At 43.0% G+C, this 14126-nt stretch overlaps 1 protein-coding gene across 2 annotated transcripts in view; it reads left to right on the top strand.

The window, feature by feature from the left end:
- Nucleotides 1-14126, top strand: part of OCA2 (OCA2 melanosomal transmembrane protein) — a 353285-nt gene that overhangs the window by 150001 nt on the left and 189158 nt on the right.

The following is a 14126-nucleotide window of genomic DNA, read 5'->3' on the forward strand; positions in this document are numbered from 1 at the left end:
GGATGGGAAGGTTTCAGAGCCTGTTCCCAGACACTGACTTTGCCCACAGGCAGCCGGGCTGGTGGGAAGCCAGAGAGGGCTGAGATGGAGGGTAGGCAGTCTGCCCTGGGAAGAAGGGCGCCTTTCCTTTTGGTTTCCTGGGCAGGAGGGAGGGAGAGAGAGATGCATCTCCGGCCCCTTAGACTCTGTGCCATGGGTCCTCAGCCCCTCCAGGGATAACCATGAGGAGGAATATAGAGTGGGCGCTGTCCTGTCTATTGGAGTTAATAACCACATCTTTACATGGTTCCCAGAGGAGATGGAGCCACATGGGCAAGGTCAGTGCTGCCCTCTGTGCCGCCTGCCATGCCAGTTAGGTGACAGCCTGTTCGGGAGTTCGGTAGAGCCCTGGCGAATGGTCGGTGCTCTGCAGGGCCCACTTGCCTTGTCTGAGGGTGCATCTGGCGCATGAAACTGTTCTCCCACCGTCCACCATTGGTTTCTCTTCTCCCACGTTCACCACACCTGTGGCTCTCAGACCTCTCCACTTTCTCTAGCCTGTGTCATGGCCAGGACCTGTTCCCACCTGAGATGTGGCTCTCTCAGGGGCAGCTCACCACAGAGCTTGTCAACCTCTGGCCTCCTCCACCCTCCATAAACATTCTCCACTCACCCAGGCATTTCTTATCAATTTCACAGTTATCTCCATTGGTATCCTTATTGAAAACAAAACAAAACCCACCCCACGTGAAAGTGTAGGTTTATAAGAAGCATACATTTGAGGTGGTGTCGCAGTTTTTTCTTTTACCAAAGCTTTACCCATAGTTTTCCTTCAAAAGTGAGCTCTGCTAAGATGGTTAAAATACGCAACTTTTATCTTACTTTGTATAAAACCTTGGTTCACTGTGAAATTTGAGGAGTGCAGCTGCCGTAGAAAGCGAAGCCTCTTAATTTTGTAAAATAGTTGGATAATGCCTCAAGCTTCAGCGATTCGCACCACACCATTGCTTCCGGGGTTCCTGGAAACCATCAGACATTCATGGGCTAGAAGTTGGTTTTCCTTTTCTCTTATGTAAAAAAGCCACATTGCTAGATTCTCACACAACACATGATGTACGTGCTTTTGACTGGAGGTCCAGCTTTATGTTATGTATTCACAGCTCCTCCGTTTCTTTCTCTTGATAATCTCAAATCCAACTTGCCAGGTGGCCTGGGCTTGGTTCAAGCTGGCAGGTATTATTTATCCACACCTGAGAGCTGATCTGCTTGGAATCCTGAGGAGGTAATGATCCAAAGCTGGAGTGGTAACGATTTTGTGAATTTCAATTGTATTTGGTGGATTACATCTAGAAATTGCTGCAGTGTAATTATTTTTAATTACACCTCAGGCCTAATGTAATTTTAACATTAGAAACCTTAATGATTACAAGAATGTTAGGTGGTCACCACTGGTAATTAAACAGATTTAAAAAACTAGTGTTTTGTGGGCAGAGAGGTTCCATTAGGTGTTCACAGATAATTTTGCTCCTAATTTTATTTGAGAGTGTACTTTAGAGGAACATAGCAGGCATTTTAAAAACTAAAAAGATGTAAGAGCTTGCATTCAATTTTATTAACAATTGGCAACAGTCTTTGTGTTAAAAACAATACTTTAATACTTAAAGTCACATCTTTAACTATATGGACTTAAAAAATCTTGGTTACTATGAAACTTTTAGCCTGGAAGTCTACATTTTTTTTTTTTACAAAATGTCTTATCTCCTTTTGTGTGGTTGTTACATCTGTGAATGATGGACATGTTTATTTTCTGCTTTTAAATCCTGTTTTGTTTTTAGTTGGGGCTTGTGTTCAGGTGATTTTATTTGGGGATCCAGATATTTGCATATTCATCAAGATAGGTTAGGTTGACTAGGAGAAAAGTTTGATTGGCATATATTTTAATGGAATACAGTTTCCTTAGAGTTATAAGAACTTTTCTGATAGAACTAGGGCAAAATGGATACAAGATCTTCCCGGGTCTTCAGCCAGTAGCAATGTGATCATTTATCTTTGGTGAAGTTCTGTTTTCTTTTTAATTTTTTTAAATGTAACAGTGTTTTTTTAAATTTTTTTGAGACAGAGTCTCACTCTGTTGCTCAGGCTGGAGTGCAGTGGCACAATCTCAACTCAGTGCAGCCTCTGCCTCCTGGGCTCAAGCAATTCTGCTGCCTCAGCCTCCTAAGTAGCTGGCATTACAGGAATGCGCCACCACACCCGGCTAATTTTTGTACTTTTAGTAGAGCTGGAGTTTCACTATGTTGGCCAGGTTGGTCTCAAACTGCTGACCTCAGGTGATCCTCCCACCTCAGCCTCCCAAAGTGTGGGGATTACAGGCATGAGCCACTATGCCCAGCCAGAAGTTCTGTTTTCAATGTGTCGTGCTGTGTAAGTTGAGCCTTGTTCAATGTTATGTCATATAATATGAAATGATGTCATATCACATGATGTACATCATGTAACATGTGACATCATCTAATACAGTGCACACACTGTACACTACATGACATTATAACACAATGTAATTTCATATAACACAGGGTGCTGTCATATAAAAATGTGCATTGTGAAACAAAATGTGACATCAGATAACATTCCTTCATTTAGGAATCCTAACCTAGACATAGCATTGACTCTTTCTCTTTATTTATTTTTTTTATTATCATAGAGCAAAACTGACTTTTCCTTTGGATTTAGCGTTCTATGGATTTTAACACATAGGTAGGTTTATGTAACTGCCACTGCAGTCAGAGCACAGGACAGCTCCATTACAGAACTTTCTCAGCTGTCCTTTTGTAGCCACCCTCCCCCGGTCCTGGCAAGGCCTGATCTTGTCTCCATCACTATGGTTTTGTGTTTTTGGGGCTGTCATATACATGGAATCAGATCGTATGCCACCTTTCGAGACTGGCTTGTCTCACGCAGTGTAATGCCTTTGTGGTTCACCCAAGTTGCTGTGTGCATCAATAGTTCATGTTTGGCCGGGCACAGTGGCTCATGCCTGTAATCCTAGCACTTTGGAAGGCCGAGGAGGGTGGATTGCTTGAGCCCAGGAGTTCGAGACCAGCCTGGACAACATGACAAATTCCCGTCTCTACAAAAAATACAAAACTCAGCTGGGCGTGGTGGTGCACGCCTGTAGTCTCAGCTACTTGGGAGGCTGAGGCAGGAGGATTGCTTGAGCCTGGGAGGTGGAGGTTGTAGTGAGCTGAGATTGCACCACTGGGCTCAGCCTCGATGACAGAGCCAGATCCTATTTCAGAAAAAAAAACAAACAAAAAAAACCCCAAAAAACAAAAAAACGACTCCAGACACTTCTGAGCACATGGTTTTCTGTGAACTTAGGGTTTTATTCTCTGGGTTGATTTCCTTCTCTTGAGTGGCACTGCTGTGTCATACGGTGGGTGTAGATTTTATTTTAAAAGCAGCTGCTGCCTTGTTTTCTAGCAAGGCCAACCCCGTCGCGTTCCCACAGCATGTATGGGAGTTCCTGCTGCTTCACACCCTTGCTAGCACATGGCACAATGAGAATCCCCCTGGAGTTCCACAGCACCTTATGCAAACCTTAAATATATTCTTATGACTTCTTTCCTCGTCTGTCCTCTGACCTCCCCCTTCCCAGCTAGACTCAAGGACATGGTCCGTGTGTCTGCATTTCCCCTCCCTGGTGCCTGGTGCTAATGCCTGGTTCATTAGTAGAAGCAAGGTGTAGGTTTACAGGATGCACAAACAAACTTCTCATTGCTGCTCACAGATTCCAACTTAACTATCGTGGGAATTTCCTATGTGGCTGACCCAGCCTGGGGCACAGCCTGAGGCAAAGGCTCACGTGTGTGTTCTTCATCCGGGAGCTTCCTCCCAGAGAAGAGGAATGAGGGATGGGGGCCGGGCAGTGAGGAAAGCAAGCGCAGGCACCACTACCCCAGCGTGCTGGCCTTTGTGACGGGCCACTGGGGCTCCATCCTGCAAGGCTGTCTGAGTGGAGGTACCAAATGCACCTCAGGGCTGTCTGTGGGGTTGAGTAGAGCAAGAGGGAATATTTACTGGCTGATGCGCATGGCCCATTGGTCACAGCTCCTTCCCATGGGATGCCAGAGTGCATGTGTCCAGCTGCATGTGCCCAGGCCATGTGACCACACCCGCAGGGCGGCCCAGGCGGAGAAGGCATCAGGGGCATGGGCTCCAGGGCAGACCTTCCAGGTGCATCTGTGTGAGGGTTGTCGGGCCACATGGAGCTGGCTGTGGTGACAGGAGAGCCCTGAGGGACCCAGGGGTGTGCAAGAGGTGGCACAATGGCAAAGAAGGGTGAGCAAGGGCCAGGGTCACAGTTCACACCCATCTGGCAAAGAGATGGCTCCCAATGTGCAGGGACCATCACCTCACAGCACAGCAGGACCAAGCCCAGCCTGGGCACTGGCTTCGCAGAGGTCTGCAGTCCCTGCATGAGGCCCTTAGTGCCAGATGGGTTTCATAGGGGCCAAGGGAGAGCTTTCCCCTTGGGCCTCTCGAGTTTTGCTGAAAAACCAACTCACAGAAGGCAGAGTAATAGGAGAAAAGGCATACACATTCATTTAACATGTGTACACAGGAGCCTTCAGAATGAAGACCCAAAGATACAGGAGAAATTGTTCATGTTAAAGCTGAGGTTCAACCAAGTGTGGACAGCCATGCAGAAATGGGATTGGAGAAAAAGTGTATGATTGGGTACTGATAGACTGGGTGGGAAACCCAGCAGGGCCTGTCTGTCCAGAGTCCTCCTGGCCTCTCTGAGCGGCACTCCTTCCTTCTGAGTGTGGGGCAGGCTCCTCTCCGGAATGGGGGTTGTAGGACCTACAGTCAAACAAGGCAGGCCAGACAATTTCTTCATGGCCAGTTTTCACACAGAAAGGCAGAGGGAAAATGAGAATAACATTTTAGGTTTTATTGCTGGCTTTGGAGAAAAGGGTTCTGGTTTCAATGACCTGCCTTGGGAAAGATTCTAGTTTCTTCGGCAGTCTCGGGGGAGAATGGGACTGAGAGATGGGCAGGCAGGAGAAGGGCAGAGAAAACTTTTCCTTCTGATAAAACAAAAACTTCAGCCGAATTAAATGTAAAGGAGTTTGACTGAATGATGAACGATTCGCAAATCAGGCAGCCCCCAGAATCACAGCAGATTCACAGAGACTCCAGGGGTGCCTCGTGGTCAGAACAAACTTGTAGACAAAAAAGGTAAAGTGGGGAATCGGAAGTGATGTACAGAAACAGTGAGGTTGGTTACAGCTCGGCGGTTGCCTTATTTGAACACAGTTTGAACATACAGCAGCCTGTTAGTGGTTGAAGTATGGCTGTGGGGACTGGCTGACACTCAGCCATTGTTAGAGGTGCATACTATTAAGTTAGGTTTTCGCTTTGTCTGACTATTAAGCTAGGTTACAGTTCATCCACAAGGACTCAAATACAGAAGCACAGAGTCCTTCTCAGGCCATCGTTAGCTTGCTTTAACACTTCTGAGGCCTTCATTTTGGGGTATTGCTTTCTGAGCCCCAGAAGTTTCAAAATTCAGATTTTTTTTGTGTTTTAGAAAGATAATTCAGTGAGCATACTGAATTTTGGATATAATGTAACACACCCTGAGAGGTTCAGGGCCAGCACCCTGTCATCCAAGCATGATTTCTGCAGTGAAACATGAATATTTACACAAAGTGGGACAAATAAAGACTGCAAACAACCTCATTCCTATTCAAGTCAGGGTTTTTTGAATTTTTTTACATCAAAATATATAGAAAAAGTTTGCTTTTCTGAAATTAGGGTTTCAAGATTGTGGATAACTGATTATGAACCTGTGAAAAGAATCAGCGAGGCAGGCTTGAAAATGTTATCTTTGGCCTTAAAATTCAGAGCCTTGATGAGCTGTTTCCTAGGCCTCCTCCTTTGATAATTAGTTCAGAATGTACCCCAGATTCTCTCATGATGTGTTTGATTAGATTTCAGTTCTGGAAAATTTTCCGTCATTATTTCCCTGATTATGGTTTTGAAATTGCTGGTCTTCTCCCTGTCCCTTGGTGTCCCTCTGGTTGAGCAATTTTATTGTTGTCTTTGTGAAAGTATTTTTAGCTACAAATAAAGCAATCTATTGAATCTGTCTTAAGCAAAATAGAGGATTATTAGAATAATAACAGGCTGACAGGCCCCAAGGACACTGGGGCCTCTTGGGAAGCAGGCTCAGGAAGGAGGAAGGGTCCGGATGGAGGGCGCCCACCCACCCCGGCATCTGCAGTGCTCTGCCCTCAGCTCCTTGCTTCTCCGCAACCAGTTAGCGCATCTTTTTTCTGCTCATGGTAGAATAGTGGTTGCCTCATCAATTTCCCAGTTTATAGGACCTCGATTTCAGCCACACACAGAGAAACGGCTATTTTGAATCCCCAGTTCCCAGGCGAAGAGGAGTCTACCTGGCCTTGTTGGTTTCTTTCGTCTCCTAGCACAGGAAATTCTGAGCAGGTGGACAGGAACAAGTGGTGAGATGTGGCCTGGGGTGGCTGAGGCATACTTCTTAGAGGAGGTCACTATGAGCTGGACAGACATTCCCAGGGCTTCCTAATATATATTCTATGCACTCTAGTTTCTATTAAGATTCATTTCAGCTAAGCCATTCACATATCCATCCTCTCACTTATTCATGCGTTTGTACAACACATGCAGGCAGTGGCCTAGGGGTTGGTTGGGGCTAGTGTGGTGAACATAAAAACCATATCGCTGCTCTCCTAGGTCGTCTTCTCTAGAGGGGAGATGGATCTATATTTACTCTACCAGGGACCCATGTAACTGTCCAGCGGGTTCCTCTTGCCCATTGCCTAGGTAGACCAGATTTATGGAGGCAGAGTTGTTGCAGTAGGGAAGGAGTTTTACCCATGTAGGAGCTGGCTAAATGAAAGACGGGAGTTGTGTTATTACTGAAATCTGCCTCTCTGATTTGGAGGCTAGGGTTTTTCAAGGACAATTTTGGGGAAGAATGGCGGGGAGGGTGACTAGGCAATGGGTGCTTGCTGCCAATTGGTTGAGGGTGTAAATCATAGGGGTGTGGGAAATGGTTCTCCTGCATGCAGAGTCACTTCTGGGTAAGCCACAGGAGCAGTTGGCCAGTCCAGATGGAGCCATCAGTCTCAAACATGCAAAAACCCTGAAAAGGTATCTCAAAAGACCAGTCTTAGGCTCTCCAATAGTGATGTTATCTGCAGGAGTAACTGGGGAAGTTGCATATCTTGTGACCTCCAGAATAATGGCTGGCAATCTTCTATGTCTACCCTTTAGCAGAATTCAGTCTCTCCTATCCTCCTAGCCTGGTGTTCTTTGATTAGCTTTACAAATACAATTGAGTTTTGGGGAAGGGCTGTTATCATTTAAGCTATAAACTAAATGTCTGCCAAAGTTAGCTTGCCTTAAGCCCAAGAATAATTGAGGGCAGCTTGAAGGCTAAAGGCAAGAAGGGGATTGGATAGATCAGATCTCCCTCACTGTCATAATTTTCTCACTGATACAATTTTTGCAAAGGTGGTTTCAGTCACATTAGGGCCAGCAAGGACTACACAGCTAATTTAGACACCAAGACCTTCAGAGCTCTGATGCGGAGACAAGCCAAGGGTACCAAATGGTAAAGGCAAAAATGATAATTTCCATAGTCAAGGTGTCGATGAAAAGAGTGAAACTCTGTAAATTATTTGAAGAGATCTATTCTGAGGCAAAAATGAGTGAACACGGCCCATGACACCACTCCAGGAAATCCTGAGAACATGTACCCAAGGTGGTTGAGTTACAGCTTGATTTTATACATGTTAGGAGGATAGAAGTTACAGGAAGATATTCACCAATACATGTAAGGTGTGTGTTGGTTCAGTCCGGCAAGGCGCGACAACTTGAAGCAGGGGGCAGGATAAGAGCTTCCAGGTCATAGGTGGATTCAAAGACTTTCTGATTGGCAATTGGTTGAAAGAGTTATTATCTAAAGTCCCAGAATCAATAGAAAGAAGAGCCTGGGTTAAGATATGGGGTTGCGGAGACCAAGGTTTTTATCATGCAGATGAAGCCTCCAGGTAGCAGGTTTCAGAGCTCTTATCAGACCTAAAGAATTACCAGAGTCTTAGGGAAAGGATTTGGAAAGGGAAGGGGATTCTCTACAGAATATAGATTTTCCCCACAAAAGACAATTTTGCAGGGCCATCTCCAAATGTTTCAAGGAAGCGTATTTTGGCGTAAAATACTTTGATTTCTTTCAGGGCCTGCTGTCTGTCATGTGATGTTATACTAGAGTCAGGCTGGAATTTGGTATCTTATTGCTACATCTATTCTATCAGTCTTAAGATCCCTGTTTTAATGTGAATGCTGGTCAGTTGTGTCTGAATTCCAAAGGGAGGGGGGTACAGTGAGGCACGGCTGACCCCCTTCATGCCCTGAACTAGTTTTTCAGATTTCTTTGAAATGTCCTTGGCTGAGAGGGGGTCCATCAGTTGGTTGAGGGGCTTAGAAATTTGTTTTTGGTTTACAAAGTTACAGATGAAAGGCCTAATGAAATCCACAAAAGAAATGAGGAGCTCTTACTGGAAAGGCTTTGGCATATTAGAAAAAAGCCCTGATATATGTAAACTATTTAAGGCAGTTATTACATACAGTTTGTGTTAACCTGATAATAAAAATCTTTACCTCCCTGGATGGCTCTATTCTAATTTTCATCAAATATTCTTCTTAGATGAATGTAAATATGCAAGAGATTATTTCAGAATGATGATAAATATAATATAATGCAATATAATGTAACATAATGTAATATAATATGGATCTTGGATTTATAAGTCAATTAGAATAATTAGCTGCTTTCCTTATTATCCTCACCATGGGTAAAATTACCAAATTTCATCATAACACCAAAGAAATGAAATCGTGGGGGAGAGAGAATGACTCAGTTTTTAAAAATGGAGATATAGAATTCACACAACATAAAATTTATCTTGCAAAATTATATCATCCAGTGTATTCACAAAGTTGTACAACCATTGCCAGTATCCAATTCCAGAACACTTTCATCATTCCCCAAATAATCTTATACCCATTAGTAGTCACTCACACAGTGTTTCCCCGTTTTCCCCAACCCCCAGACCCTGGAAACCATTAATCCTACTTTCTGTTCCTGGATTTGCCTATTCTGGACATCTCATTTAATGGAATCATTTAACATGTGGTCTTTTGTGTCCAGCTTCTTTCACTTAGCATAACATTTTCAAGGTGCATCCGTGTTGCATCATGGATTAGTGCTTCATTTCATTTGGCTGTATGATAGTCATATATATGTTTTCTATTAAACTATGTATATTATATATGTATTCATGTATATTATGTATATCATATATAATATCATATATATTATGTATATTGTAATATATAATATGTATCACAATTTATTTATCCATTTATTAGCTGTTTGACCTAGGAGTGGAATTGCAAGGTCATATGCAACTCTCTGTTGAACTTTTAGAAACCCTGCCTAACTGCTTTTCCAGAGCAGATGCACCTTTACATTCCTGGTGGTAATGCATGAGCGTTCTGATTTCTCCACACTTTCACCAGCACTTGTTATTGTGTGTGTCCTTGATTATGCTCATCATACCAGGCGTGAAGTGGTACTTCATTACAGCTTTGATTTGCATTTCCTAGTGATGAATGACATTGAGCATCTTTTCATGTGCTTATTGGCCATTTATGAAATGCTCTTTTACTAAATAACATGTGAACTTGTTTTTTCCATCTGTTTGGAAATTTCAGCTGTGATTTACATTAACAACAGCCTTCTTTTGCTATGAAGGAGATTTGTTCCTGACTCTGGAGCATTTTTACCCATTTGAATCTCCCCTCCTGAGCATCGTGCACACATATGAGGATGAGGAAGGCCAGTGTCTCTCCTCTAGTTGCTTAAAACCACAGCCTTGCCAGGAGCCTAGTGAAGCATTTCATAGGGTTGGTCATGATTCTCCACATGCGGGGATTCATCGTTGGTTGCGGTCTCCTTTTATTAGCTCCAAAATGTTTTCAATAGTGCAGCCAATATCCTCCATTGAGTACCCACAGGTTAATGAATTTTCGGATAGAGCAAATCCATTTAATGACTGTTTCTCACTTCATTTTTCATTCCAAATGGCTTGGATCACATAGGTCTGCATATAACAGTAAGACTGCGAGATTTTTAAAAGGTTGGATAATTTTGACAGAGTACCACATTAGCTGTTAAACTGTGGATTTTTCAGAAATGTTAGTGGTCTCTATTTGAATAAAAATATCTGTGAGTTATGGGTGGGAGAGTAAGGTGTTAGATATGCATTCATCAAGAGAATTGTTAACACTCTCGCATCGAATGATTACTACTTACAGTTTTTTCATTGGTCATTACCCTTAACATTCTACATTGTCTCAATATATACTAACATTTTTCTGTGTAAATTATATTTTCCCCTTAGCATTAATAAGAAAGAATCTTCATATTCACTGTAGAAAACCAAATCTGGAGAAATCACAGCTACAGAATTATTAGTAATATTGGGACCAAGAGATTCTTCCTTTCAGGGCTCAGGATATCCCTAACTTTGCAGTCACGATGCTAAGAAGAGCTAGGTTGTGTCAACATTTTCACTTGCTTGTCTGAAGCTACACTGTGGTCACATTTAAATTCCTCAGCATTAATAATCTGAAGAAGAATTTAAATAAATTATGAGAGAATAGTGCTGTGGCCATTCACTTCTCAAACTTTTAATAATAAAAAGCAGTTTTTCGGTGATGTTTATGATGTGCATTTGTGGAAATTAGGTGTTCCATTGCTAGTGAATGACACAGTTAATTGGAACAAAACTGAACAACTGAAAACATGGCTGACCTAATTTTTCTTTCAACGTTTGCAAACAGACCAGATGACATATAGCCTATTCATTTGATATTTTCTCGTGCCGGATGTATCAGGATAGGATAGGCTTTGCTGGGTAAAACACTGGCCCTGCTGTCTTGGAAGCTTGACACAACCACAGTTTTTCTTGGTGACATCTTTAGTGCTGGTCAGTCGGGTTCCTGCTGGACAGAGACACTGGCGTTTTGTGATGCCACCATAGCAACAGCAGCTTTCAGGATCATCTTGGCAAGGAAGAGACAGGGGATAGAACTGACAGCTGCCTGTAAATGCCAGGCTAGGAATGTGTGTCTCATTTGCTCATGGCCCAATGGCTGGGTTGGTCTTGTGTCTTCACCTAACTACAGGGCTGGGAAACCTTCCTGGGGGTCTAGTAGGGAGAAGAGTGCCAGGTGTGGGGAGCTCTGACAAGCTACTAGTGAACCGATATACAAAACACCTCCTACACGATTTGTTAAGTGTTTTACATGATATGATGTTTTATCTGGTACTTTAGAATATTACATAGCGGCCCACCAGTGGGAGATGACTAAAATCTGCTTGGATGTTGGTGAGCATGGAATGAATCAATCAGAAATGCATTCTGTTTGGATTTTGAGGAGCCTGAGAAGAAAAGGGGTTCAGTCCCAGTGGCAAAGCTGTGTGATGTCCAAGAAGAGCTGGGTGTGTTTCTCAGGGTCAGGCTGCTCTGTGGCTCATCTCTCCAGGCTCCATCCACATGGAATGCAGCTCACTGCAGTTGTGCAGTCAGTGACCTGGGTGGTTCCCGAGGACCACAGGAAAACCTGCAATGAGGAGTAAATGTTACTTTCTGCAAGAAGACTCAAGTTGTGTGGCATTCTGAGAATTTGCATTCCTTGTTCAGTGCAGATACTTTAGCTGCTTGTTCATTCACTTGTTGATCCGGTATTTCTGAGTGTGTTTTTACACACTCCTCACTGTGAGAGGCACCGGGGATACCTGTGAATGAGGCACGATTCTTGACTATGTCTAATGCACCTGCAGCACTGACCTGCCTCTGTGATAATGAACCTGATTCTTTAACAAAGCCCAAATGCACAAGTGCAAAATGAGAATTCTTCAACTGCATTTAGCATTATTTCTTTATGCTTAGTTATTCTTGTGTAAGGATTTACTCATTTTAATGAATAAATGAGCATATGAAAAGGTGCTCAACCTCGTAAGTCATCAGTAAAATGCAGAATTTAACCACAATGAGATGACATCATTTTAAGCACTCACAATTTTCATTCTACTCCTTCGTGATATCTAGGGAGTGTAATATTCATATTTTGCATATCACTGCATTTAATAGGCCCTGAGGGTACCAGAAGTTGAGTACAAATGTTAGCAGAGTCTTGTTTGGAGTGGTGAATAATACTCATCATAAACATTGCCAACATTTCAATTAATTTTTTAAAAGTAGAGGTTAGAAAATCATTTGATATTGAGACCTAAAATAGTGAAAATAAAAATAAGTTAAGAAAACATTAGTTATGGTGCCTTCCTTTCTTGCTGACATTTTTATGAGTTTGTCATAGAAGTTCTAGTTCACATGAGTTTTGACAATCAAGAATACGAAGCTCCTCAGAGCCTGTTTGATTTTCAACATGTTTCAAAGATGCTTGAGACCACAGAACAGCTCCAATGTTCAGTTAAGCTCTGGTTGATTCCCCCATGGCCTCAGCAAGGGTATGGATTTAGCTGAGAGACCCCTATGGTACCTTGGTGTGTGAGGCTAGCATAGCCATCGCAGGTCCATCACGGCGGTTGTATGTGAGCTGTCTTCTCCATGAGCCTGTGCAGTCCTCGGGGCAGAGCTCAGTCCAGTCCACCACTCCCAAGGCCACAGAGACCATACCTGAGTGTGCTCAGGGCATGTGCATCGATGCAGCTATCTCTCAGTCCATCCCGGGAGCTCAGCCTGCCACTGTCTTTCTCTGACAATGTGAGTGCTTTAGAATGTGAGTGAGCTGGCATTCAGGGGACAGCCTGGGTAACTGGTACTTGTGCTTATCAAGGACAGAGATCCTGCCTCTGTGTCTGTGTGTTCTCATTAGAGGTCTTCATATTTGGTGAAACTTACTAGCCTCTAAACACAGTAACCCTTGAGTGTCTTGAAAGTTTTAGTTACTGCCTTCTAAAGGCATATTTGTAGGGCTGTACCATTCCCTGACCCTGCCATCACAATTTTCTCCCCTCCATTTTTGGAAGGGGGTGGAATGCACACATTGAAACACTTTTACTGATGAAAAGCTGGAATCAGCCCACTTGGTCTAGCAAGCAATGAGCCTGGAGTCTTGCCTCTGCAAGTTGTGGGCAGAAGGGCTAGAATGCCCCCTGGTGAGACAGGGTGGATGCTTAGCTACCTCCTGACCCTCATCAGATCTTAGGTGGCACATAAGCTGAGGCAGGTGTGTATCTTCTTCCCCTCCTGCACAGCTACATGCACTTCCCTCCCCAACGTGCCCATTTGGTTTAAGAGGACCTAATCTCTGTAAGGTTCAGTGGCCTCTGTAAAATAGGGATCCTGCTGAGTGTCTTCATCACATCATATTATGTCATCAAACATCTCCATGTGACTCAACTCCTTTTTTTGTTATGTAGCTTTATTGCAGCAATAACTGACTAACATACCTTACAGTCTATTTATGCATAACATGCAATCACTAGGGTAAGCTGGCCCATCATTTTCTTATTTATATTTGTGACTCAGCTTTTTAAATTGGATATTAACAGTGCTAATGGTAAAAGATTAGGTTGATAACTTTGACTATCTTAAAATTAGGAACTTGTGTCTCAAAATGTACTACTAAATGAGTGAACAAGAAGCCACAGAGTGAAAAAAGTGTGTGCAAAAGCATCCATTGTCACATTTGGAAATTATATCTAAAATATAAAAAGAACACCTATAGAGCAATAAGAAAAGACAGAACCCCCCAATAGAAAAATGGACGGAATCTTAAGTAGACACTTCACAGAAGAAGATATTGAAATTACTGAAAGTATTAGTAAGCATATGAAAAGGTGTTCAACCTTGTAAGTCATGAGTAAAATGCAAAATTTAACCACAATGAGATGCCATTATATCCACATCTAAATGGTTAGAATAAAAGGCTGACAGTACTAAGTGCTGAAAGATTGTGGAGCAGTAGGAAGTGTCATGCATTGCTGATAAGATTGTAAATTTGTA

This window comes from Pongo abelii, chromosome 16 (genome assembly GCF_028885655.2).
Source record: "Pongo abelii isolate AG06213 chromosome 16, NHGRI_mPonAbe1-v2.0_pri, whole genome shotgun sequence".
Lineage (NCBI taxonomy): Eukaryota > Metazoa > Chordata > Mammalia > Primates > Hominidae > Pongo > Pongo abelii.